This window comes from Lacerta agilis, chromosome 2 (genome assembly GCF_009819535.1).
Source record: "Lacerta agilis isolate rLacAgi1 chromosome 2, rLacAgi1.pri, whole genome shotgun sequence".
Taxonomy (NCBI): domain Eukaryota; kingdom Metazoa; phylum Chordata; class Lepidosauria; order Squamata; family Lacertidae; genus Lacerta; species Lacerta agilis.
Genome location: NC_046313.1, coordinates 57,681,090 through 57,690,597, shown reverse-complemented (window position 1 = coordinate 57,690,597; position 9,508 = coordinate 57,681,090). Strand labels below are relative to the sequence as shown.

Sequence of the window (9,508 nt, the reverse complement as noted above, 5' to 3'; positions counted from 1 at the left end):
TCTGGAGAGCTACTCCTAATGCAGAGTAGACAAGGGGTGGCCAAACACGGTGAGCTTCATGGGTTGTTGAACTCCATCCATCAGTACTATCAGTCCCAGTCAGCTTGGCCAATGGGCATGGATGGCTGAAGTTGGAGAACCATTTGGGCAACCTCTACAGTCAAGAACTCACTGGGCAGATGCTTTGGCTGCTTGATAGGTTCATATATGTTTATCGCCTCCCATTTTGACCTCCAATAATGTATCTGACAAAGTGTGCAAGATCTAAGCAATGTATTTATTTTTAAAATAGTTTCAGGAGAGGGAGGAACCCAAAGACGTTGTTGTTCTAATTGCATCAATTTCTTTAAGCCAGAAATGTGGTGAGTGGACAGAGGCATTGATCCGTAGTCATCATCGTCTCCACCATTCAGAAAGAGTAATAATTATTGGGTATTTCTTATTATTAACCAATGGTGTGAATATATATGGAGAAATGCTATATCTGGCTATTAGGCAGCTTCTGGAGTGCATTGTTCTGTGGGAGAAAGGGAGAGAAGAGTGTCAGGAAAACTGGTAAGGAGGAAGAAAATGTGAGCAACTGATATGTATTTCATTATTTGGAATCAGTGGCAGATGATGCCCATTGGGATTGGTGGCATGGGAGGCAGGGAGGCCAAAAGCAGATGGAGCCAGAGCAAATGACAGCTGCAACTACAGGCCATGAGAGGCCCCCGCCTACTGAGTTCTACAGGGGCAACACTGAGATGGAGGAGGAAGCTCTCAAGCAGTTCCACTCCTTGGCTGGTGGTCAGTAAGAAGGTGGGCATGTGAAGACTACCTAGGGGCGGACTAGGGCTGGTGGGGCCCTGTCCTATTTGCCTTAATGCAGCACAGTTAACAAATGCAGAAATTTTGGGGGTGGGAAACAGAGCATATAAAAATTTATGCCAGTGAAGGAAGAGCAGATAAAATAAGCAACACAGAGGTGTGAAAACCAAAGAGCAGGAGCAGCCAAGTATACTGACAGCAGCAAGAAAAGGTTTTCATATGTGGCCAGGAAGGACGAGTCCTCACTAAGGCCTTTGGGGGAATGTGAAGCTTCAAATATGAAAGCCACCTAGGCCAACATCCCAGGCATAACTTTTGTAATGGGTGTTTCCCAGTTTCCAGCCAAGTGGAAGCTGCCTCATTGCAGCTGGGACTGAAGCTACTTTAATTATAATTAACTGGAATCTGAGCCCCATAAGGCAGATAAAGACAGAGTTGCTAGTCCCAACCAGGCCATTATCTAGAGCTGGGCTCTACGTAAAAAGGTAAAGGTAAAGCACCCCTGGATGGTTAAACCCAGTCAAAGGTGACTGTGGAGTTGTGGTGCTCGTGTCACTTCAGGCCGAGGAAGCCGGCGTTTGTCCACAGACAGCCTTCCAGCTCATGTGGCCAGCACGACTAAACAGCTTCTTTTGCAACAGAACACCGTGATGGAAACCAGAGAGCACGGAAACGCCATTCACATTCCCGCCACAGTGGTACCTGTTTATCTACTTGCACTGACATGCTTTCAAACTGCTAGGTGGGCAGGAGCTGCGCTCACCCCGTTGTGGGGATTCGAACTGGCAGCACTCTTATTGGCAAGCCCAAGAGGCCTAGTGGTTTAGACTACTGTGCCACCCGTGTCCTTCAGCTGGGCTCTCGCCAGACCCTGCCCAGGAGCCAGAATTGCTGAATTCCCACCACGCACACCACCCCAGCTGAGGGATATAGAACAAACTCCTTCCTATCCATCCCCACAGCTAGGTCTAAATTGTCTGCTGACCTTAGCAAATCAACCCCCCCACTCAATTCCTGATAGCTTTGGGTGCTTTAATTATAATTAAGCATGGAAATCTGACCACAGTTAATTTCAGTGATTCAACTACAGTTGTACCTCGGTTGTCGAATGTAATCTGTTCTGGAAGACCATTCGACTTCTGAAACGTTCAACAACCAAGGCACAATGGGCAGTCGGCAAATTCAATTGAGACAATTGAGAAATGAGCCTCAGTAGCCATTAGACTTCCAAGGCGCATTCGAAGCGGAAGCATTTATTTCCAGGTTGTCGACGAAAACTGAAATGTTCAACTTCCGAAGCATTCGACAACCGAGATACCACTGTACTTGAACTGTAGTTTTGATCCAGATTAGTGAAGCTCTCTGGGACTAAATATAGATCCTCAGATTCTGTTTCACACAGAGACATTCATACACACCTACAATAAAAAAATCTTGAGATCAGGTTGCCTTACCAACATTCTCAAAGTATTTGATGTGTTCCTCAGGAATGTTTTGCTCCAAGACTAATTTCTTGTATTTTTCTTTGATGTCATCTCCCACTTCTGATCCCCTAGCTTTAAACACAACAAAGGATGAGTAAATTGTTGTTCTCAGAAAGGCTGAAATATGTATTTTATGTCTATAGAGCACTCAAAGTCTCTTCTTCCTGCCATCTTCTCTGGATTGTCCATTAGACAGTCAGGAACTGAGCCCCCATAAAACCAGAGCAGAGGATCTAAACAGGCATGGCCAAACTTGGCCCTCCAGAGGTTTTGGGACTACAATTCCCATCATCCCTGACCACTGGCCCTGTTAGCTAGAGATGATGGTAGTTGTAGTCCCAAAACATCTGGAGGGCCAAGTCTGGCCATGCCTGATCTAAAGGAACTGACGGCCTACACAGGTGCTGACTGTCCCTATTTGCTAGTGGGAGGCTTAATGGCAGCTGCTCTTTCTGAGGCATCATTGTTAATATTGCAGCCCCTTTTTGCCTTTTATTTTGGGGACGCATTTTTCTTCATGTGAAGTGCTAAAGTGGCCATTCTTTAGGGTTCAGCTCCCTTTTCCAAAAAAGATATTCCTTCATCCCAGGAAGGATTGATTATTCCATTAGCAACTTTTTATTCTAGAAGATTATTGTAGCCAAGTTTTTAAATAGGGTTTCCTCCTTCTTTTTAGCTCTATACAGTATAGATGACTGTAGACAGCAAAAAAAGGTGTTTAGAAATTAGCCAGATAAGTATAGATAAAGATATTCAGTCGTGTTGCATTCTATTTTTGTATGTTAACTAGATCCATAATTGGACTGAAGAGAACTTAAGGTATATTTCCATAAATGGATGCCTTCCAGATGTTTTAGGTAAAACCTTCCATCAGCCACAGCAAGCACAACTGGATAATGACTGGCTGCTCCCTCCATCAGGTGTCCCCTGGAAACAGTCCTTCATCCCACCAAACTGCACTACAGGAGGGAAAGGCAGGGCAGGGCCAACTCTTTCAGCACAGCAGAGTGATGAGCAGCACTGGCTCGGCCTCCTTCCTTTGAACTTTTTCTGCTCTGGCTGGCCAGTAGAGAAACTTGCAACTCAGAACTTGAAACTGAGCTTGCTTCTTTCCTCCCCTCCCAACCCATTCTCCTTTTGTGCCTTTTAGGGTGTGTGTGTGTGTGTGTGTGTGTGTGTGTGTGTGTGTGAGAGAGAGAGAGAGAGAGAGAGAGAGAGAGAGAGAGAGAGAGAGATTTGTATCCTCTTCGTGGCTGCAGAGTGAGTTGAAAAACAACAACCATAACTAACTAACTAACTAACAAGCATCCTTTTTGCTGAACCACAGATATGCCACAGGGTGGAGTGAGGGTTACTGGTTTGTTTTTGTATCTATGTGTATTTTGTGTTTTCTTATTTTCTTGTTTTATTTTGTGAACTGCTGTGAGACCTATGGGTGAAGACCTCTGTTTAATAAATAAAAATAAAATTCATTGCCATAGCACATACCATTCAGAAACAAGACCTCATAAGTTGATGTCTTCACGTGAAAAATGATATACTTTTCAAAATCATCATCTACCTGTATGATATGAACTTCACCATCTATACAGGAAACAATACAAGACATCAGCTGAAGGAAGCTGTTTCCCCATATCTTGGCTGTTAGCGGGGGGGGGGGGGAGACAAATTGGGATCAGCCACTCTTAGTCACCTTAATTGTTCATTCTTTCTCCCACCTTCTCATTTAATATGTCTTCAGAAGCAATTTTAAGGGAGGTTAATCTCCATGCCTTAAAAAGTGTCCTGCCCAGGTCCACTGCCATAGGTTGTGCTACCTAAAGCAAGCATTGGGAACTCCCATTCCTTCACCCACACACATTTCGTCTTGCTCCCTGTCTTACTTTCCCCCTCTTTTAGCCATGGTATTAGGCATGGCAGACATTCCTCCAGCTGTTCAGTCAGAGAAAAGGGCGTCCTTCCTAAAAGGAAGATGTTGTGTAGCCATGGCTACAAGTACTATGCTGAAAATGTTAAGTGTAAATGTTGACTAGTTACCATAGGAAACGTATGATTATGTGGACCCTCTCTCAACCCCTCTCCCATAAGGCCTTGCTTTGAGGAAGGACCCCCCCCCCCAGCCCTTTCTCAATACAGTCATACCTCTGGTTGCATTTGCTTCATGTTGCAGATTTTCAGGTTGTGAACGACAACCCGGAACGGATCGTGTCAGCAACTAGAGGTACCACTGTATGTGGCAGGGAGGAGGGGGAACTTTAGACCCTGCAGAAGTTTTGTTTGGAGAGTAGCAAAGCAAGCAGGTGGCACAGGGGCTCCAGGCAGTGGGAACTCACCACCCCTTCTGCTCCTCCTTAATTTTCTTGAGAGCTGCCCACAGTGGCTGGGGTAACCCAGTCAGATGGACGGGATATAAGTAATAAAATTATTGTTTTTATTATTATTTGCCTGGCTCTGTTAAACTAGAACCTTTCCTGTGGCATCTCAAGGGCTTTCGAGAACCTCACTAGGAAAGCAAAAACTAGCTGTGTTGGTCCATTTCAAAAATAATAAAACCCTCTAGGTGAGCATTACATTTATTTCAGCCAATCCTAGTACCAGGAAAGACTGGCCAACTTTAAAGTTCTCCAGCACTCTTCATCGAGCACAAGATTACCAAAATAATGATTAATTCACCCACCCACCCGAAAAACCAATGAGACTGGGTTGGTATCAATGAGGGCAGCGTATAGGCTCAGTTGCAAGATAAAGATTGTAGAGGGACAGAGTCCTTTCCCAGTGCTATACAGATCAGTTGTCTGGCCACATGGGATTCTGCGATAAAACAGCAAAGGCTGCTCCCCAGGTCTGAGAACACAGATCCCAGCTGTTACCCAGAACTCCCTCGTGCAGCCTTGAGTGAAACAATCCAGTTCCTCCTGATTTGGCAGAGGGGACATTTAAAGAGAAAACAGGAGTCTTCCGTTTTGAAAAGCCCAAAATTAATTTTGGATGGCATACAAGGCAAATCATATCCTCCTAAGTTAGGAAGTGGAACCATTGGTTTAACCCTCTGCCATGAGTCTGTCTGCCTTATCGAGCAGGAACCATAATTCAGGGGGTAAATCACTTCCTTTGCATGTGGAATGTCCCTGGTTCAATCCCTGATGTTGTGCAACTTAAAAGGATCCTGTCACTGGGATGGAAAGAGATGTCTGACTCCAAAGAGCCACCGTCAGTCCGAGTGGCTCAAACACAGGCAAACGGACAAATAGTTTGTGGCAGTTTCCTGTTACTGTGATGTCTCTTTTACCAACCTCCATATCCTGCTCTTTTGCCCTCTCATCACAAAATGCAGATGGGGATTTCAAAATATTCATATGTTTTGTTTGAACTGAGGGAAAATCAGCTTGCAAAAGAGGGGTTTGCACGAGGTAAAGACGGGCAAAGGATTTCCACATAACCAGACTGTTACGTACCTTTAACTCCTCATTTGCCCTTCCTATTTCTTTGTTATGTAGACTGATAGCCTTATGTTGCATCCTCTTTACAACCTCCTCCTCCTCCTTCTACTTCTCTTTTGAATCTGAAGATGAGAGGTCAGCTTGGAACAATCTTCTGGAAGAACTATGGAGCAAGCATGGCTGCCTTTGTTTTCTCCAGGCTACTTAGCTTGAGCTACACCCAGTGCTTTTTTCTTTAAAAAAATGTTTAGGGGTATGCGTACCCCTGTGTCCCCCCAGAAAAAAGTACTGGCTAGACTGGTTTCTACCTTTTTCTAGCCAAGTTATGCATTTCCTAAAATAAACAACCTTACTAATTTCTTATACTAGAAGCATTGGTGGGCGAGTGATTGCACTGCTCTCCCCCACATAACTTTATTTTGCACTCAAAAGAAAGCATGTAAATGGGGGAAAAGAACAGATGTTTGAACATTTGCCCAATCACAGCATCTGGATCTTCTGATCACAAAACATACTTTGTCATCAGGTAATAGGGTGGCTCATGGCACTTGTACTTACCGGGAACTTCGAATACACCAGGTTTGTCCGTGTGCTTTAACACATGGGGTGCTTCTTTGCAGACACCATCCCTGGAAAAGAGAGATAAATGAAAGCACTTCAAAACCGGATACCCAACCTGCTTATGCCATTCATCCCTCACTTGTATTTCTTAGGGTGTCAGAGCCACTGATGGAAGAAATACAGTTCCAGTAAAATGCCTTACAGTCTGCCAGAGGGAAGGATAGTTGGAGTGTCAAGAGGAACAGCACCCTGTTGCTAACAATGCCTTCAAAATGAATAGGCCTTCTTGGTGGCCTCTACATTATCGAGTAGCCCTCTCAATAGCTACAGGAAAGGTTTCTGCAGGATTACTCAATGCCTGCATTGACATTCCAGCAATGTTTTATTTATATCCCTATGCCCAACCTAAGTGGCTCTTTATGATATATTAAGATAAAACAAGACCAAAAAAAAGAGATAATAGGGGATGGTAAACCTGTGGTCTTCCCTAAACAGCAGCTCTATACAAAATCTAGACATTGCTACATCTAGACATTGCTTTGCATGCCCAAGGACCCGGGTTCAATTCCCAGCCTATGCATGATGGTAAGAGAGGTATCAGTTGTAAGGTACTAACGACATATAATTAAAGGCGAGTTTCACATCTCCACCATCCAAAACCATCACCGTGTGGTCCATCGGTGCTATTTTCTGCTCATACTCAGGCAACTCAGGCAACTTGGAAGCCATCCCGATGGGGTGCCACTTCCCAACAGTCTAAAACAGAAGAATTTTGATTGACATTTTAGGGGGCAGAGAAAGTTGACAAGGGTTCATTCTATAAAGCAGCGATGTCCAACCGGTTGACTGCAAAAGTAATGTTGAATGTAGCGCTGCGCGCGGTTTTTAGTGCTGCACTTTCTGTTGTGCAATTCAAAAGCTCAACAGCTCTGGCAAACCGCACCCCAAAAAAACCCCACACGCTCCTCCTCCCTCTGATGACAATGGGAAGATTAGTGCCAGTTATTGTATACTGAGAAAAGATTGCAGTCTCTTGAGAGTTGGACGTGCCTTATATAAAGCAACCCACCTCATCTCTGGAATTTTCCTACCACAGCTAGAAGCACATATCAAAATCAGGCAGCCAGTTATCTGCTGAAAACAAAGCTTGTGGGTCTGGGGGAGAGGAGAAGGGGGACCCAAAAGCAACAGGGCCTTTACTGTGAGCATTCAAGGTCCCCAACCCTAATCTGCCAGTTGCCATCTGATTGGATTTACTTTGACTCATTGATTTTAGAATGCATTTTAATTCCCTGCCTGATAGTATATTAATCTATATATATAAAATGCAAGTGTCTCTGCGTCCATTCCGTGTGTCTCTGGGTTTTCGCAACTGAGCATGTGCCCCAGGGACACAGGGATTGGATGGAGAGAGATCGGGCCGCGAGCAGCGTCGGCAGTTCAAGCGGGGCGGTTGAATCCGAATGCCCGCGCTTCAGAAGAGAGGGGAATGCCGAGGAGGAAGGCCACGCTGCCGCTGCCGCCGCTCCAAACAAGAGCCCTGAGGCCTAGCAGCCCGGGAGCGGCCCATAGCAGTTTAAATAAAAATCACCACAAATGCTATTCACCACAAATATAGCTGCACCGACCCTAATGAGCATAACTGGCACATGTGCTCTTCGCTTAAGGTCTTTCTCACGACAACCCTGCAAGGTAGGCCGATGGGAAGACCCGAGAAGTAACTTTTCGCAAAACCAAAAAAAAGAGACGCCCCACCGCCAAACAAAATCCCTCTTTCCTTCCCTCCTCACCGCGACCTACCCCCGATGCAGGCTAGCGGCGCCTTGAAGCTGCAGCTCTCCATGGCCCGCTCGACAATCTTTTGCTCGGGGCTCTTGGCTGGCGCCGGGAAGCCCCCAAGGGACGCCGGATCCAAGGCCCTCGCCTGCCTCGGCCCGTGCTTCTCGCCCACCAAGTGCTCCAGCAAGAGGCTGTACTGCAGCGCCCCGGGGGTCACCGCAGCTTCGTCGGGCCTACTCGGGCCCGTGGAAGATGAGGCCGCCGCCATAACTGTCTGTTCCCCACCTCAGAAAACCAAGACTACGACTCCCGTCATGCCTTACACTGCAGCGCCCGGCTCTCCCAATAGAATTCGTGCTGCAGAGGCTCATGGGAAATGTTGTCCGCTTGGCTGTTTTTAAACTCAACACTGCGTAAGCGCCGCCTCTAAAGCAGCTTGCCTCCACTGAAACTACGACTCCCGTCATACACTCCAGGCGCGTCGCTCTGTGGGGATGGCCTTAAGCTGCATGGGACGTGTAGTTTTCTGGGGCTGGGCGTGCTAGGAGCCGTTACATAGGAGAGAGTTTGCAAAGGAGAACCAGACGGGAGCATATTTGAGAAGGGGCAGGTAAGTGTGCTTCAGGTGAGGCAGGCCTAGGGTCCTTGAGGGATGCTGCTGAAGGGAGAAAAGAGGCACCCAAATTGTGTAAAGGGGCTCCCTGATATTGCAGAGGGAGACTGAATTATTATACCATATTATATTATATAATAAATTAATAATTACATTATTACAATGCTGTACTGAGGGTTGGGGTGGAATTATCAAGGTTGTAATTTGATTCCCAACTGGCCAAGTGTTTCAGCCATTGCACAAATAACTTATCAGGAATTTGAACAATCCCCACAACAGCCCTGTGAGGTTGGTTAGGCTGCAACTGGCTCCAAGCAGGCGCCTGCAGGGCGGGTGTGCAGCAGCTGGGTCCGCGCCCTCCTCCTCCTCCTTCCTCGGCGGTGTTCCCCGCTGCGCGGGTTCAGCGGTGGTCAGGGGTGCGCGATGGGGCAGCTTCCTAAGAGTCCTGTAGAAGGAGGGTGAGTGCTGCAACCTCCCTCCCTCAGGATCAGTCCTTCGAGAACTGGCTGGGCGGAAAAGCTAGAAACCCGCTGAGGCTGGAGGGCACCCCCAAATCCCACTTTCCGACCCACCCCACAACAAAAGAACAAAAATTAAAGAAACAAGTGACTTTTTAAATTTTTTGGAGCACATATGTTCTAGCGCCCGTTATTTTAACGGGCTGAAACCACTAGTGTTTTATATTCTTATTGTTAGCCACTCTGAGCCCGGTCCTTGGCGGGGTATAAATAAAATTAATTTAGTATTATTATTATTTATTACTCAAGAGCAAAGCTGCTCAATTGCCTTATCCAGAGCCCTAAGGGAAGCAAGGCCAGAAA

At 46.3% G+C, this 9,508-nt stretch overlaps 1 long non-coding RNA gene across 1 annotated transcript; it reads right to left on the bottom strand.

The window, feature by feature from the left end:
* Window positions 1–256: 256 nt before the first annotated feature.
* Window positions 257–2,355, bottom strand: LOC117041421. The gene is made up of 2 exons (XR_004425965.1): window positions 2,265–2,355; window positions 257–517 (listed from the first exon to the last, which is right to left on the bottom strand). It is a non-coding gene; the product is annotated as an uncharacterized LOC117041421 (long non-coding RNA).
* Window positions 2,356–9,508: the final 7,153 nt, after the last annotated feature.